This window comes from Tenrec ecaudatus, chromosome 10 (assembly GCF_050624435.1).
Source record: "Tenrec ecaudatus isolate mTenEca1 chromosome 10, mTenEca1.hap1, whole genome shotgun sequence".
NCBI lineage: Eukaryota > Metazoa > Chordata > Mammalia > Afrosoricida > Tenrecidae > Tenrec > Tenrec ecaudatus.
In genome coordinates, this window is record NC_134539.1 from 121,503,424 (window position 1) to 121,522,409 (window position 18,986).

General features: G+C 37.6%; 1 protein-coding gene and 1 pseudogene across 9 annotated transcripts in view; both read left to right on the plus strand.

The window, feature by feature from the left end:
* Window positions 1-18,986, plus strand: part of BCAS3 (BCAS3 microtubule associated cell migration factor) — a 553,715-nt gene that overhangs the window by 346,644 nt on the left and 188,085 nt on the right. The gene's annotated exons all lie outside the window — the stretch shown is intronic.
* On the plus strand, window positions 8,680-8,757 carry LOC142460338 (U2 spliceosomal RNA; annotated as a pseudogene).

Genomic DNA, 18,986 nt, shown 5'->3' on the forward strand with positions numbered 1-18,986 from the left:
GCTGGTCACTGTGGAACTGACCTTCTCCATTTAGTTTAGGGTTTCATTCCAGTCTTTTCTGGAATATTCCATTAATATAGGAGCCAAGTAGGGGAAGGGGTTAGCACTCTCAAGTAAAGCAAAGATTTCATTGAAGTAATCCTATTGTTATGTGCTGAGATCAATGATAAAAACATACTTGTTTTATTTATTTAGTTAATTTGGGGAGGTATAAATATGTTAATGGAATCTTACTATAGTAATTCTGAAAACAATAGTAAGCTATTGAACTGGCTTCCTAATCATGGAGGCAATCCTTGATGATGTTCTAGGTGCTGTTTTAAGCATGTGGCATCATGTTCCAGTGACTCCGAAGTGAGGATTTGAATATTGTTGATGCGCTGCTTCAGTATTTAGAATGTTCTGTTAACCTCAACATGTTATTTCTTGGTTGGACTTCTTGTTGATCTTTTGTGGGAAAGCAGAAGTAAACAAACCCACTCTGTCTGAATGCTTTCCATTCAGAGAAGGGAGGCTGCTAGTTTTATAATTGTTCGGTTGCTGAAGTCTTTATCTAGACGCACCCCCTGGAAAGAGGTACATGTCGGAAAGATTCAGATACAGCCTTACCAGGGTACAGCAAAACATTACCTGATGTAGAATTCTAATTCAGACCATTTCACTGCCTGTCTTTTGCCTAGTGTACACTAGCTCCCCGACCAACAGATACTTGATTTGTAAGAATGAAATGAAATCTTGCTATCAATATTTTAAAGTTTCTGACATGGTCTAGCAGGTATATCCAAAACTAAATCCACGGGCATTGGGTCGATTCTGACTGTAAAAGATCATCCCCTGGCTCCAGTTGTTTATGGTCTAGTGGGGTAGACCTGTGTACAGCCAGTCGTCTTTAAAACGTGTTGCAGAAGAGCCTTGCACCGGGACAGACTGTTCCGGGAACTAGGACTTTTTGTAGCAGCTACGTTTGACACGGGGGCACAAAGGGAAGTGCTCTGACTTCCTTTCTGAGTTTTTAGGATGATGACCTCTTTCCTTTGTGCTTTTTCTTCTCATCCAAGTGCCCCTTCCCTCTTTTTCAATCTTCGAGACTTGGTGGCTAAACCAACTTTCTGACGTTTGCTGTGACTGTGGGTTGGTGTCTCAGGTGAGAAGCCATTTTTTGTGTGGTATGGCACTGTTTGTTTCCAGTGGTAAAAATATTTATTTCCCAGCAGCTTTTACCAGTTATTCACTCGTTGGAAGCAGCGGGTCTATTATATACAACCATTGACAAACGTCACTGTAAGCCTAGGTGATACGTTGCATGAGTCATGACTCCCGTTTTTGCAATCGTCTCCCTCTTTCTATCACATCTTTAGCTTGACTCCCCCTGCTCTTTCCAGTGTCCAGTTTCCAGTCTGTAACTGTAACACCTCCTTCGAGAGAAGCTCTCTTGCGCCTTAGACCTTTTCTATTTCTCTTTCTCCTACTTCTATTATTTGCATATAATTACCATGCTACAAAATGAGTTATATTCTGGTAGCTTTTTTTTTTAACAGTGACTTTGAATCATGAATTACTGCGTTAGGATTCAGTCAACATTTTTCTCACCTTACTTAAATATTTATCTCCTCATTTTTCCTCCTGCCAAAGTTCAGCATTCCAAAGTGTCTTTCCTCAGTCATTTAATTAGGCCACAAGTTTGAGGCTTAATGATGGATCAGAAAATGTATGATATGCTTGAGAGATCAAGACAGCAAATTGATTACTGTTGTAGCAAAGGTTGGTAAATTTGGGAGAGGGAGCAAGTATTGCCCTGTGCCCCTGGATCTGAATCAGCGATCAAGGTCAGCCTCAGTTCATTAACTTCTCCTGAGGTCTCCTAGTCCGAACAAGCATAGCTGCTCACACCTGATGTTATAATTACAATACAGTGCTGTTTGGGAGTGACTTCAGAAACATCTTAGAGCAGTATCATAGGAGTGGCTGCTGAAAGACCCAGTAGGGCAAACTGATTACTGGTAATCTTGTCTCAGTTTCTAATGGCCACAAAAGAAAATCTCTCTGGAGGTGTGAGCGGGAACCAAAGCTAGCCCTGCAGCGATTAGGCAGGGGCCTGCTTCGAACCCACTCAGCACAGCTGTCTCATTGGAGGATGCTACAGGGGGATTCTCTTGGGCTGTTAGTTAACACATGATAAACAACTTGAATGTATGCCACCTACCTTTTTAATGCTTCACAATCCAGAAGTATCTTCATAATTCTAATCCTGATTTCATTGCTTTTTTTCGAGATGGTCCCATAATTTGTTTTGACCATGAATTACTTAAAAGGCCTACTTTTAAGTGACTTTTAAGATAATCTCACTTAATGCTAAGTATTAACCACGTGAAGCTTAGCAGGCTTAAAAAATTCGAGAATGAAGAAAGTGTAATAATTCAGTTGAGATATTTCAAATGGATCATTTAAATGTGCTAAGGGACAATATGTCTTTATTTTATGGAATCTTCCATGTACTCACTCTCAAATGCTAACCCTGATAAACATAAAATTGGGAAAATTAGTACTTTTTTAAAGGCACTAAACAGTGTAACAGAAAGTGGTAATAACAATTGTTTATTTTTTAATTAAACAATGGGAGGGAGAAAACTTGAAGTAATATTTGAAAAAATGCATATTGATGAAAACTATAAATCAACAAATCCAAGAAGTTCAGTGGACCAACAGTACAAGAAGCAAGAATCATTATACCAAGGCACATTATAATCAGATTGTTTAAAGTCAGTGATAGAGAAAAGAGCAGAAACAGCAAAAAGACACATCACTCAGAGCAACAAATATAAAAATAACAACAGATTTCTTGTAAAACAATGTAACCTAGAAAACAGTGAAGTAATGTTTTTTAAATACTAAGAGCAAAAAATCTGTTGAATGAATTCTATACTTTAAAACATATATATTTGAGTAAGAGCCCAAAAAACCCTATATATGTGTGTGTGTATATATATATATATATACAACTTGATTTTATATATCTGTATATAACCAAGTTGTCTTGTTTCAACAAGACAAGAGCATAAAGAATTATTTAACAAGAAGCCTGCACTGTAGGAAATATCAGGCAGAAAGAAAATCATTCCTAGGAATAACTAGTACCAAAATTAATAACTATGCAGGTTTAAAAAGTTATAATTACTTAAATCTCTTGAAAAGACCACTGACTGTAACCAATCACAATGATGGACATTTAACCCCCTCCCAGGGGGATAGGCCACAGAAAAATGGGTGAAGGCAGATATTGGTCGGTGTAAGACATGAAAAAAAATTAATAAATTATCAAGAGTTCATGAGGAAAGGAGGGGTGGGGAGGGGAAAATGAGCTGATACTAAGGGCTCAAGTAGAAAGAAAATGTTTTGAAAATAATGATGCAATATATGTATCAATATGCTTCACACAGTGGATGTACGTATGGATTATGATAAGAGCTATAGGAGCCCCCGGTACATGATTTTTTTTAAAGAAGAAAGGACTACTGACGAGTTGAACAATAATCATAGCACTGTCTTAGAAGCTGTAACAAACGTAGACTACGATGCTCGGAAGGTGCAGAGGAAGCACATGTTGTGAGGGCCTTCCATTATACATGAAGTGGGATACATTCATTGAAGACAGACTCTGATAACTTAGAGCTATACACCCTAAAGCTACTACTAAAATAAGTTATGCCTAATAAATAAAAATGGAGCTGAAACAGAATCATAGGGACATCCATTAATCTAAAAGAAGGCAGGGAAATAAAGGTAAAAGAAAAAAAGAGATGTAGAAAGCATACAAAGATGGGAAGTTTAAACTTAATACATAAAAAAATCGTGTTATATCTAAATATTCTAAACACTTTTTTTAAATTCCAAATATGGGAGGGGGGAGGAACCAAGTTCAACTATATCCTGCTTAGAAACCCACAAATAAGAAAAAAGGATGGAAACTAAGCAATAAACCATGCTAGCACTAATTGAAAAAACAAAACAAAACGAAAACAGGAACAGCCACATTAATGAACAAAGACTTAAAAGCAGAGAATCTTATTAAGGAATAGGAGACATTTCAAAATGGCAGAGGGGCTGGGCGTGGGACACTAATCCATGTTTCTGTGCTTCGTCACAGCTTTCCAATGTCCAAACTAAAATCTGATAGAATTACAAGCAAAATAGTGAAACCTAGAATGACAACCAGATATGTCAACACCCTGCTCTTCATAATTGGTAAGTGCAGACAAAGAATCAGCAGGAATACAGAGAACATGAGTAATAATAATGACCAACTTAATCTAATTGTCACTACTTTAAACAAACAAACAAAAAAACTCACCCAAGCCCAGTAATAGCAGAAGATGCCTTTAAAATGCATACAGATTTACTAAGATAAACTATAAATTCTGGGCCATACAGCAAGCTTCAGTAAAATGATTTAAATGCTATATAAATCTGACCACAATGGAATTAAATTAAAATCAATAACCACAAGATATTTGGAAAAAATCCCAAATATTTAGTACCTATCATTCTTCCAACTAATCATGGATCTAAGAAGAATTAAAAAGAGAAAGTACAAATATTTTTGAACAATGAAAATTAATACTCAACACAATTTGTGGGCTGAATTAAAGCAGTACTTACAGGGAAAGTTATAGCATGAAACAACTGCTAAAAAGTCTGGAAGGTTTCAACTAAATGACTTGCGCACCATCCTAAGAAACCAGCATAAGGATAAAAGTGGAAATCAATCAGACGAGAGCAGAAACAGAATAAGACTCAATGAAACTTTAGTTTCTTCATCTGTTCTTAAGACACTGTTAATGAAATGAAGACAAGCCACATACCAGGAGAAAATATTTCAAAGTACATGTCTGATATAAGGCTTATATCCAGAATACATCCATATATCAAACCTCGATAATATAAAAACTAAGAAAACAATTAGCAAGTGATCTGAACAGATTTCACTGAAAAAGAAAAGTGGGGAAGGCCGCTCCGCATCACCAGTCCTTGTATAGGCACTCGTTTTGCCTGCACTGGATACCAGTGCGTACGGAGGACGTGTGTCTAAAATGACACATCCTCACCACACCAAGTGCTGGTCAGCAGGTCCAGCAACTAGAGCCCCCCATACACTGCTGGGGCAATATAAATTGTACCCCCACTTTGCAAAATGTCTCCAGGTTCTTAAAACTAAAGCATATGTATGTCCGTATAAATACTTCATACCTGAAAGTTCAGAAGCAGTCTTATTTGTAGTAGCCAAGAACCTGAAATAATCCAAACGTCCATCAGCAGATAGGTGTAGAAACAAATTGTAGAGGGAGGGGGAAAAATGAGGAGCTCATACCAAGGGCTTAAGTAGAAAGCAAATGTTTTGAGAATGATGATGGCAACCAGTGTACATATGTGCTTGACAGAGTGGATGTATGTATGGATTGCAATTAGAGTTGTATGAGCCCCCAGTAAAATGATTAAAAACAAAACAAAACAAATTGTGCTGTTTCCAGACATTGGAATACTACTTAGCATAAAAAGCAATGAATGCTTAAAAAAATGCAATAACATTGATGAGTCTCAATGTAATTACATAATCTGAGTGGAAGTCATATAAAAATATATACTGAATAGTTTCAGTTTTACAAAATTCTAGAAAATGGTAACTATGTTGCTAAAAAGCAAATGAGTAGGGTTTCCTGGATATGTATGAGAAGAGAGATGGATAGCCAAAGGAAGGAGGAAACCTTTGGGAATGAAGAATATTTTCATTATCTTTTCTGTAGGGGTGTGATGAATATATACATCTATCAAAACTTATCAAATGATATACTTAAAACATGCACAGCTTATTATATGCCATTTAAATCTCAAAAAACCTGTCAAAAGAAATTTCCAGAAAAGAGCCATGCTCGTTTGGGATTTAGGCTTTAGAGTACCAATTAATCCTGTGATGATCTGAAAGTTGAATGCTGTCTAGCCATTTTACCTGACTAGTTTCCAAACCCATAATTATTACGTAGAAAATAAAATCTTTAGCATTTGACTCGGGACTAAACCAATCGAATGTATATATTAAGAATACCTGTACTAGCTACTAAATGAGTGATCTTTAGTCTTACATGTTTACCTCCTGTAATGAAATAAACATTTGGCATTTGTTGTTGGTCATGTCATTTATCAAGCAGTCACTTTGTAAGTATAATTAACAATTTAATTCTTAATTACTTGAATCATCTCTCTCCTTTATGGGCAAGTCGTGAATTGAAATATTCTCAGTCCTTGGATGTCTGGGTGAGTGTTCTGCTTTGGACTCTTCAAATGAAGACTTCAATCCTAAATGTTTTATTTTAGTTTCTTCCCAGATTTATAGGTTTGAGTGCTTATCAGTTTGGTGGGTTATATGCACTTACCATCTTAATTCTTTCTGTGGGAGTCCAGTTTGAACATTCTCTTTTGAAATCTGTATTACAAAGTCTTTTATTACTTTAGTACTTTAAGCGTTAGACATAAGAAAGAAGACTATCAGTGAAAATCAATTGAAATGCAGTTAGATAAGATCTGATGTACTAGGCAGAGGCTTAGTTGCCTTGCAGTATAATCAATTAGGACCCTCCAGCTGCATACAGCGGTCTCCTCAGCCAATCACTTTTCACACGTTTCCTCCATTAGCGTGACTGGAGTTCTTTTTCTTTCTTTTTTTTTTTTTAAATGTGAATTATGATGAATGAGATTGTTGTTCTGAATATAGAGATGGGTCATTACCTTACAGAAAACCAGACCATTTTGGCGTTTAGTGATTAGGGCTTTCTGTTCCTGCTATCAATAAAGTACAAATGCATCTGTTTCAAACTATGATTGGGAAGCTATAATCATTGCTAACCAATTCATTTAAGAATGTTCCCACTGTGAATTGTTTTTGTGTTCTGAGGAATTTACATAACCGTGAAGGTAGCTGTGGGAGAAAGGAAGAGAATTTGTCCAGCCGAGAGGAGACCTTTTTCATGGCTTAACCTAAACGCACAAGGCATGGTTACATGGGAAGTAGCCAGTTTTGTGTTGATAAATATCCCTCAGGAAATCATGTCCCTAAATTTAGAAACCTGTTATATATATATACCTTCATGATGTCAAAAAGTAGAATGAATGAATGAATGACACATACAAACCTATTGTGAAGGTTTGCAAACTAGTGACAGTGCTGGAGCTGTCGACTTCGAGAGGAGGTGCTATACTTTTCTGAGACACAAGTTGGGGAGTTCAAGGGAGAATGATGTCATTGTTTAGTTTAAAGTACTAAGTGATTGAAAAATATTATGAGGTAAATGGGGTCAGCCAGCCCAGCGTTAACGTGTTTTATGCATTGAAAGAAAGAAAACATTAGAAAATCTCTGCCCGAGTTGATTAGTAGACAACGTGAGGCTTTAAGCCGCTTTTGAATTATATTCAAAATATTAGGGGAGTTTTAAGTGTGTGGGTAAGTATGTTTTTGACTTTACTCTCAATACACTGTTACAGAAACAAGGCAACTCCCAGACCCTCGCAGATGCCACTGTATGGATAGGAAAATGGTGGTGTTTGCAGGCCTGCGTTGTTCTACTGTTACACAGAAAAGCAAGAACTGCTGTCTGACTTGGGTGGTTACCGTCTGAAGCGCCAGCAGAGGTGCTGCTTTTAGAAGCCCAAGTCAAGTCATAGCCGGCTGGTCTTCGAGGTTCAGTGCTGAGAAGCTATTGTGGTTTGTGCCATGCGGCTTGCGGGGGGAGGCGAGTGCTCAGTGCTAGGAGTTGATAAACACCAGGGCTTGGGCTCATCTTGTAGCTTTAGTAAGCCTTAATCTGTAAGCTTGATTACCTCCTGACCCTCCAGCTCTTACCTCCCCCTTCAAGCGCTTTGGGGGCTTTGTGGTGGTATGAGTGGCATTCTGCCTGACGTTGGCATTCGGGAAATCATTTTATGGGAAAGAAAACACGGCGAGGCTCGCTCGGTCTGCTCTGCGGTCATGAAGAGAAGAATAGCCTGTGCTCCAGAGGGCAGGAAGTGTTGTCTGTCAGGACTTGAAGATTGCAGGTGAAATGCCATTGTCCTTTGCCTGCAGCTCAGCCTGTTACAGGCCTGCCGGCAGCACCCAGAAGAATTCACTTGAGGGGCTTCAGCAGGATATGCCATTGTGCACCAATCTTCTGTGTTTGTCCTCTTTCATAACATTATGTCTTGATGCTCAAGCTCTTTAGGATTTTTCTGAGAAACACATACTTTTATCCAGCATTTCATTGTAATTCTAAGTATTGAAGATACTCTAAGTGTGAGAGCGACTGAATGCTCCTGCTTGGCCAAACATCACTAAGTCATTAGTAGAAAGTGCTTATTGTAATGGACTGATGAAAAGATCAGGAGAGCCCTTGTATTGTGTTTTTATATAAACCCCAAGAACTTTCCAATATTCTCTTATCTCATTCTAATGAGGAATCTGAGACAATGATGTAGCATTGAAAATTTTCCTCAGAAAGAACACTTCTTAAATTTCAAATCTTAAAAGATAAAAGTAAAATGCTATGGCCACAGAAAGATGAAACTACTCATGCAATGGGTTGTGATAAAAAAGGAAATACTGTTCCAATATACAAAGGGGTCTCAAAAAAGTTTATTGAAAAATTTGATTGTTTTATCGCTTCTCGGCCTTCTGGCTAAGATCAAGTGTAGAAAAATTCCATTGTTTTAATTGCATTTTTCCATGAACTCTTTGAAGCCCCTTCATACTGTTAAAAGGAGCCTGGTAGCATAATAAATTGTGGTCCCCAAGGTCAGCAGTTCCAAACCACCATCTGCTCTGCAGGAGAAAGACAGGACTTTCTACTCATGTAAACAGTTACACTCTGGGAAGCTCACAGGGGCAGTTCTACCCAGTCCTGTAGGGCCACTATGAGTTGGCACCTGACTGGGAGCCAGCAGGTAGAAATCCGTGGCTTATGCTTAAGCCCAAACTAAAGAGAGATGGAGGAGACAACCAGTGAAAGCTGTCACTTGCCCCCTTGACCCGTCAGAGTTGACTATCTGGTCACCTTAAGAACAGAAGAAACAACTCAAAATAAGAACCAGTTTGAGATGAGAGAACAGGAATGGCCGAAGGACGCTTCAACAAAAAGCAGCTAGAAGACTCCCCAATGGGTAGAGCCTGCCTGCTGGTAGCACAGGATAGAGTTACTCTGCAGCACTTGAAGAACCCTGGAAAACCAGGAAGATGAATCATAAACCTTCTGTCATGGGCTCTCTAGCAGCTGGACCAGTCTTTAGCAGCTACTGGCAATTTGGTAAAACACTTTGATTGGCATAATTGATACAAATTAATTTCAGAAAAAGGAAGATTAGGAAAAAAAGGGAAGATTAGTCCCAAGGAAGTAGAGATTATGGATGTTTCAAAAATCTGTACCATTCCATAATACCTTATGTCAACCCCTCTCATTCCCCGGGTCCCAGGGGAAAGTTCCGTAAGTCGTTGGGAGTCTGACAGAACTCACTTAAGGAAATTGGCTCATGTGTTTGTCGGTGCAATTAAATACCCAATCTGAAGTTCATGTGTCTGTCTGGAAGAGCCTCCTCCTCCACAAGGCTGCAGGAGGTGGCCAGGTCAACTGACAGTCCACAGCGCAAGTGCCGAGGACCAGAGTTTAGGAGAGGCAAGCCAAATGCAGGGTCCAGAGCCAGAGCGAAAATGCCCCAAAGTTGAAGTGGGGCTCCTAGCTTCTCTCGGTGCTTAATCATGACAGGGAGGTCCCAAAAGGAATGGCTGTAATGGTGGTGTGGTTTTCAACAGACCACAATCCCAGGGAAGAGAGTAGTGGTTCCCAACCTCCGCCAGCCTCCATGTCAGCAGTTGGAAACCCAGCCAGTCCATTTAGGAAAGACAGCTTTCTACTCCCATAAAGAATCACAGTCTCGGAAACCCACAGAGGCAGTTCTGCCCTGTCCTATCAGGTCACTGTGAGTTGGCTTTGACTTGATGGCAGCGAGCTTTGTTTTGTTTTGGAGAGCCTGGTGGCACTGTAGGTTGTGCATTAAGCTGCTAACCATAAGATCAGAGGTGCAAAGCCACGAGCCTCTCTCTAGGAGAAAGAGGAGGCTTTCTACTCCCATAAAAAAGTTAGTCTTGGAAATCCAAGGATAGTTCTGTCCTGTCCTGTCCTGTAAGGTCCCTATGAGTTGGAATGAATTCACTGGCAGTGAGTTTAATTTTGAATGAGTAAGGTAGAGACACAGAAGCTCCCGTATCTTAATCCTGTCCTTTAACATAACAGAACTTCCTCCAAAATTCTATTTTAATAAGCACAGACATAGTGGCTAGAACTTAAGGTCACAAAGAATTATGACTAGCAAGGCCTTAATAAAAAGTTGACTGCATCTCAACTGGTAAAGGAGAAACCCCAAAATCGAATTCCCTGTAGGCTAGCGTAGAGCTGCTCCTCTGGGTTTCATAGGCTGTCACTCTTTAGGGGAGCAGAAAGCTTCATCTTTCTCCCCCACAGAGGAGCCGCTGTGGTTGAACTGCTGACCTTTTGGTTAATAGCTTAATACATAACCCACTACTCCACTAGGTCTCCTGCTAAAGCAGAAGAGATGATTAAATTGTAGTCTGAGCCCATGTGCATCTTGGGAAAGCCTACACCTCTGCAGACTTATTGGTAATGGTCAAACGAAGGAGTCTACGCAGGTCAGAACAGGGTATGCACGGTCCTGAGTTAGCCCTTATACCACTTGGAGAGTTAAGAAGCTACTCATTGCTGTGGTCTTATGTTTACACTATAACTCTTATCTTTAATGGGACAATCCACCAGAGGCAATATTTTGTATATTATCATATCATTTTCTTATGGTTTGAAGTTATTTATTTTTTCTATAAAGAAATCTGCAAATTACCATATAATATATACTCGAATATAAGCCAACCCGAGTATAAGCCGAGGTACCTAATTATTACCTGGGAAACCAGAAAAACTGATTAACTCGAGTATAAGCCTAGGGTGGAAAATGCAGAAGCTATTGGTGAGTTTCAATAATCAAATCAAATGAAAATAAAATTACTAAAAATTGAGACATCAGTGGGGTAATGTATTTAAATATTTATTTTAAATAAAAAACATAAATAAAAGGACAAGTCACTTAACATTAGTAAACCAGCACAGTAGGTGGAAAATAAGTTCAACAAAAACAATAAGGTATCAACAATGAAACCTTAAGAGTACTATTCCCTGAGCTCAATCAGCAACCAAACTAAAATGTAAAGTTAAAATTCTTCAAAACTGGATTCCTCCTCATCATCCGTATCCCAATGCAGAGCCTCAGCTGGTGTGAGGTCATCATAGACGCTGTCCTCACTGAGATCGCTGTCATCGCCATCACTGCTGTCATTTTCATACAAGGCGCAGTCTTCACTGCCATGCACAGCATTAGTACCACTGACCCATGTATAAGTCAAGCCCCAGTTTTTCAGCACATTACAGTAGTCTCCTTCAGACCTGTCAAAGTTGGTAAATTTGGCAAACATTCTGTCTTGTTGTCTAAGATACTAGTTTGCTTAAGTTACGTGATTTGCTCAGTTATCGCCACAATCAATCTGTTAGTAAACACTTAGAGACTTGAGAAGATGCCCTAAATTTCAAAACTGCTTGAGGGTGTAGTTGAGAAGGTCAGGTGAAATAGAGGGAGGGAATGAAGAGTAAAACGTGGTGTTGCAAAATTTCCCAAAAGTGAACCTTTCTTTGCTGCATTTCCTGTTGTTTTTTTTTTCATTATTAAAATTTAGTATGTAGGAAAAATAATAGCAAATGTAATTTCCTCGAAATCCCACGTCCCGTAGAAAGCCAAGTTAACATTTTGTTGTAGTTGCCAGACCTGTCTCGCATATTTATTTTCATGTACCTTCTAATTTAATGATGCTGATATGAACTCTCTGCCTTGTACATAGCTCCTTAATATAGACATTTTTATCCTAGAGGTTTATACATCTGAAAGTGTGCATACTTCTTCAGAAACAACCTTGACTCATTCCCTTTTTACAAATTCACCAAAACCTGGTGGTATTCATCCCCCCTCATATCTATCAATGGCAGGCATATTTTAGTGTTTGTGTTTCTTCGCGGAATTGCCTATTCACATTTGGTGCCCGAATTTGGTGGGAAGCTTGTCTCTTACTTACCGGGTTTAGAAGAATTAATAGTGAAAGTTATTGTCATATATGCTGCAAAAAGTTACCCTATCTTGAAGATGTTGAAATTTACTCTTACTTGCTTTTAGTTTTATCTCCCAACTTTTGGTAAACCTAAAGAATAATGACTTCAGAAATGATAAAAACCAGTTGTTATCGATGGTGACTGGTCATCAGTCTGGTGATTGCCCATGACTCTCAGTTGATTTGATTGACATGGAGAGGAGAGAAGCCTTGGACATGTGTGAATGAGGGGACGCCTTTCCTCCTGTCAGCAGTCTGCTCTTCCCTTCCTTGACCCTTCTACGTGGTGGCCACCAGAGCCTGATAAATAATTTCCATATGTTTTCATTTACAGCAGTGCTGGCTCCTGAAGAATGGTCCAATTTTTCCTCTTCTGGAGATGTATTATCTTCTGGAAATTTCTATCTAGTGTATTAGTAGGTGATAAAAGGTATTTTCTGGCAGTCAGTATGTTGCATATACCATTTGCTTCTGGTACTCTGACCATCTACGAAGAGTGAAGCACTGAATGATGAGCATATCCATGTTCCAATATGTTTTTCTCCATTGTTTTCTGTGGTAACATTTCATTCACCGGTAAGCTGATGTGCATGTTAGCAGGGGTCAGTTTTATTTTTACTTGCATGGGGTTTTATATCTGACCCCAAAAAGTCTTACCGCAAGTACTTGTATAGAAGCAGAGTTTTCAGCACATTTTTATGCAGTTTTTGTGGTAAAACTGGGTGCTACGGCTGATAGTTGGGTCAGGTTATACTCGAGTACATACGCGAATTTTATTCTTTTGATCAAAATGCTCTCTGACATGGGTACTTGCCATTTTGCTTAATTTTGTGAAAGCATCCCAAGATTACTGAGAAGAATCTCACCAGTTTTAATCATGTAGTTTTGCTTGTTTCTCTTGGTAGGAGAGAATGAATATAGATTATACATTTCTGATAACTTTTTTCCTTCATCTTTTTATTTAGAAAATTTTCAAATGTGCGCAAAAGGGGAAAGAATAAGAAACTGCCGCTCCCTCAGTTTCAACAAGTACATGTAGATTGCCATGCTTGTTTCATTCATACCTTCTACCTACTCCTTGCTGGTTATGTTTTTCAATAAGTTTAATGACATACAATTATTATTACATGCCAGAAAGGAAACCTAGTGGCATAGCAGTTAAGCACTTGGCTGCTAAAAAATTATATTATTCACATACCATTAAGTTCACCCTTTTAAGTACCTGATAGCTTTTCAGTACATTTATGGAATTATACAACTATCACCACAGTCGAATTTTACAGCATCTTTTTGTCACCCCACATTCCTTTATGCCCCTTATGAGTGAATCCTTTCTCCCATTCCAGGATCCACAATGTCATTGTTCTGCTTTTTGTCTGTAGATACTTGTCTTTTCTGGAAATTTTATAGAAATGGAATCATATCAAATGTCATCTTTTTTAGTTTAGCTTCTTAGCTTCTATTTGAGGTTTGTTCGTCTTGTCATCTGTCTATGTATCAGGTTTTCCTTTTAAATTTTCTTTTAAAATTTTTCCTTTTAAAAGTTAAGGCGTTCTTCTGGTGGCTCTGGACCCCTTGCGATGGAACTTTCTTGGGCATTATTTTGGATGAAAGTTGTGGGCTATATGGTGAACATCAACTTGCACTGTTGTTTTTGGTGTCACTTTGGAGGAAACGATGATTTTGCATTACAGTAAACTATTTTTTCCTTCTTGTTCATTGGTTGTCAAGTCATCTAAGACATCGTTCCGTAACAGAAGAGCTTTCTTCAAGGTTCCCCCTTTCCTGCCACTACTTCTGTTACTCTTTCCAGGTTTTGAAAATCAGTTAAGCAATTTTGCCATAAGAGTTCCATGAAGAAATACCCATTCCCTTTTAAAGTATAGCAAATTGGTTTGCCATATGGGATGCAACTATTGGTCTATACTTCTGTGGGCTAAAAGAGAACAAAGGAAGTCACAGATTCAGTGATGAGACTAGTCTGTAGGACTAATTAATATTTCACGTGCACCACAGCCTCCTCATAGCTGAAACCAGAACTAGATGGTACCCCGCTTCCATTACAATTCATTGTGACCAGTGACACGAGAGAATCCCAGATGGAATCGGACAAAAATATAGAACAAATGTAGAACAAACCTCATAGTCGTTAAAAACAACAAACTGAACTGAACCAAAAGAAACTGTGACCCCTGAAACTATTTCCCTAAGCTACCCTTTGAACTTGGAGCTGAAGCTACTTTGGGAAGTCACCTTTCAGCCAAATGAAAGATTAACTTATAAAACAAACAATTTCACTCATGAGTAAGGTGCTGCATTAAGCAGTCAACTCTATGGACCAAACATAACATTTATCCAAAGGCAAACGAGAAGGCAAGGAGGAGACGAGAAACTCAAAAAAACAAACCAGCAAACCCAACTCATTGCCATCTAGTTGATTCAGATTCATAACTAACCTGTAGGACAGGCTAGAGCCGCCTGATAGGTTTTCAAGGCCGTAACACTTTACCAGAGTGGAAAGCCTCATCTTTTCTCCAAGGGGCTTTCAAACTGCTGCCCTTGCAATTCATAGCCCAACTCATAAGCTACTATATTACCAGGGAGAAGTTAGATCAATGGAAAGAACAGAATGGAAATAAAGAGACTGCTTACACATTGTGAAAATTACAGCCCATATCAATTAACAGTTCAAATAAAAACTATTTGTATTAAATAGCAACCTAATCTAATGTGCACATTTTCACCTAAAATACAATTTAAAAAAGTAAATCGGTTCTTATTTTTAGAAAGAAAAGTCACACTTTAAAATTTATTATTTTATGTGTCAGTTGCAAACTTTTCTACCATAAAGAAATTTAAATAGGTAATAAGAATAAAGGCCTAACCCTGGTCTTAAAAGTGCTTCTTAGACAAATGTGTTTTCAACTGTATACTGTTCCAAGTGCTGTTTACACTCGTGTAGAAGTGAGTTTTTCAGCACATTTTAAAAAAATCTTTTTATTGTGGCTCATAAGGCTCTTATCACAATCTGTACATACATCAATTGAGCAAAGCACCCTTATACATTCGTTGCACTCGTCACTCTCATAATTCACCTTCCACTTGGGTTCCTGGAATCAGCTTCAGCACATTTTTAATGCCATTTTTGTGGTAAAATTAGATGCCTCAGCAGATAGTCGGGTCGGCTTATACTCGAGTATATATGGTAAGTAAGAATTTCCCCCTATCTCTGTAATTCAGGATAAACAGATTATTTTTAACTCATATGATGCTTCAAGATAAATAGAGTACAATGGAATTATAGCAATGTTATAAACATGTTTGTTGTATTTTTGTACATAAGGTTTGCTGTGATAAATAATTTAAAGATAATGTATTCATTTAAATCTCAGGAAAAATCTATAAAAATTCTAAATGTATCAGAAATCTAAAAGTAAAACAATAAATTCTCAAGACGACAACAAACTAGAATATATTTATTCTTCAAGATTTATCGATAAGTTACAAAACTTTGAACCATTAAAATCATATTGGTACATTGGGCAAAATAACATGTTAAAATGTACATTCTTTGAAAGTTACTGTGAAAACACAGCGTACCTTCTTGTTCCATGACATTAAATTATTGTTGATTCCCATTGTGTCTTGCATGTGAATTCTTACAGATTTTATATACTGTGGAAAGGCAGGCCACACACAGGGAGGAAATATTTTCAAAGCATATATGTATTGGGCCATTGTTTATATAATTTATAAAGAACTCTTACAGCTCAATAATAAGAAAATAAACAACATAATTTTAAAAATGTATGTTTGCACAGACTTTTCCACGTCACCAAGGTAGTTGAAAAAGTGACAACCAACTGCCAGAGAAGCTGCTTGGCTGTCAGTACTAGGAGGGCGGAAATGAAGACTGCCGAAACAAAGCGTGGCCAAGTGGAGACACTGTTGAACTCAGACACAGTCTTAGAAAGGCAGAGTGTAAAGCAATATGGCAGTTTCTGATCAAGTTCAACACCCCTACCATATGACCCAGCCGTTGCACTCGTAGGGAACTGAAAACACATGTTTATAAAAGGACTTGTATGCAAATGTTCATTGCAGATTTACTTACAGTTGCCAAAAACTGGATATTTATCAATTGGTGGAAGATTGAACAAATTCTGTTATCTATTCAATAGAAAATGACAACAATAAAAAGGAAGGAACTGTGGATACACATGGCAGCATAGATGCATCTCAAAAGCATTTGCTAAATGAAAGAAGACAGACATAAAAGACTACATAATGTGTGATTACATTATATGAAATTCTAGAAAAGGCAAGATTACAGAGAAAGAATGCAGATCAGTGATTGCCAGGGGCCAGGAGTTAAGGAGAGTGACTTCAGCAGGCCAAAAGGAAACTTTTGGGGATAATGGAAATATTTGTGTATCTTGATTGTGATGGTAGTTATATGGTGTATGCATTCAGCAAAGAAAAATATCGCATCAAACACCAAAATGGGTGCATTTAATTAAATCTAGATTATTGTCCCTATAAAACTAATCACAAACAACAACTTATTGACCTACAAAGCCTGCAGAGTAAAACTTGCTGAGTAAAACCAAATTTAAAATAATAGGGGTTATTTTGTGTTTGAATATAACTCGTTAGTTCAGCAAAGGCTAATAATAGCTCCATATAAGGCACTCATGATTACAATTTTTCTTTTCATGACAAGTGCAGTGATGATTTAAATACTTATCTATATTCTAATAAGTTTTCGTCCATGACCATGCTGTGACCTCTCAAAACAAAAGTTCGAGATCGGAAGTAACTAACTGACAACTGCAGTGGTTGATACACTGCAGTTTAAATAGAAGCGTCCTCGGTTAAAATATGGTTCATTCATCGGTCAAACTGTCCTTATTTCCTTTAATTGAATTAAGATGGACAAATGAGAGATGTGTGCAAGACAGGGGAAAAAAAGACTTTCACAAATCACTGTTACCCTCCCTCTGAGTGTAAAACGAATCAATTAAAAGCATGTCAAAGCATCTTTTGCCTTTGAACAAGTTTGAAGCAGAAAATATTTTTTGCAAAAATAAAAATTAAGGTTTAACAATTAGAGTAACTGATTTTTTTCCAGTTACACGTAATTTAATTTTCTCTATGAGAATTATAGGTAATTATTTTATATCATCCTTGTTTGCTATAAATTGCTAAAATGCTGTCATTCTTCATCTTTGAATCAGAAATGCTTAAGAATAAGAAAATTCCAAGTATCGGAAAATACACACCCTATAATTGCGTGTACACAAATTGATTTCATCTCTAAGTTTACGAAACAGCATTTTTTTAGGGAGAAGGTTTGGGGATTTGATTGAGGGTAGAATTTAATTTCTGCTTTTCACTCTAATAGCCCTATTTAAAAACTTGTGCTCATCTTTCCAGCACATTCGCTTTACAGTAAACAAGTTATTGTTTATTTCCATTGTCTCTTGCATGTTAATTCTTACAATAACTTCTGACCTACTGTAGAAATATTCACTAAAATTAGTTATCTATCCCTTTATCTTAGCTCTATTTTCACTATTACACACATGTAAATGGATGCTGCTTAATTCATACCTTCTTATACTTGAATTTTCCCCCCATTTCCTGAATTTAGTTATAGATATGGTTATTTGTTTACTTTTATTCATTTAGGCTTTTCTTTTATTGGTAGCATTCTTACTTTTAAGATCCTAAGGAGAACTATCGAAAAAGCTACCCCTGTCTGTACCCCGTTCCTTTCTTCAAAGGCCACCAATATTACCAGTTTCTTTGTTCTTCCTAAAAAAATTTTCTTTGTTTGAGGTTTTAGGGTTTTTTGTTTTGTTTTTGCAATGAATAGGATACCCTTGCCTCTCTGTGGGGACACTAAAGCAAGATTTATTTATAAATAGATTTGTATAATCACTTGACAGCTTAAACCAAGTCTTAAGTTGTTATCAGAGATATCAGAATAGAGCCTTCACAAAGAGCATCTTCGTAACTCACTCAAAACTCCGTGAAGATCAAGTTTTTAGGGTTTCCTATCTCTGGGCTTCATGTCTCTGTCACGCGTTCTAGGCGAGGATTACTGGTGTGTCTGTGAAACTTCTCTCCTGCCATTTGTCTTTTGGTACAGACCGAACCAGAGGAGAGTGAGGGTATGAATTTCTGAGTAGCTATACTCACCAACATGCCTACCCCTGTGGTCATTCCTTTTTATGGTTCGTTCTTTAAAATTTTTCCTTTTAAAATTCCAGAATTGAGAATCATAATTGCACTCTTCAAGAGAGGCAAATAATACAGATTGTAAATACTGGGGAAGACACTGTTCCAGGAGAGCATTGGGACACATGCTGAAGGTCGTTTATTGATGGCTTTACTCGGTGGCAGTATAAAGTGTGTGTCGCTTGTCATTAGCAATAACAATTTCAGCACGTTGTGTTCTCTCTTTATTTACTCTGGTGGCAACATGTTTCTGAACAGGACCACTAACTGTGGGTCAAAAGGTCAGTCTTTGAGGTTAAGAGTAGTTGGGGTCATTTGCTATTAACCTAAGATTAGCAGCTAAATTTCTTTTTCTTCCTTTTTTTTTTTTTTTGGTGCAGATTTCCTTCTATTTGTGTAACTTGCCAAATTAATCTTGTCCAATTTTAAGATAAATTTCCCTTTGTGATCTGTATTTAATTTTTAAAAATTTATTATTAATGTTTTCTTGTCTAAAGCAGTTCTT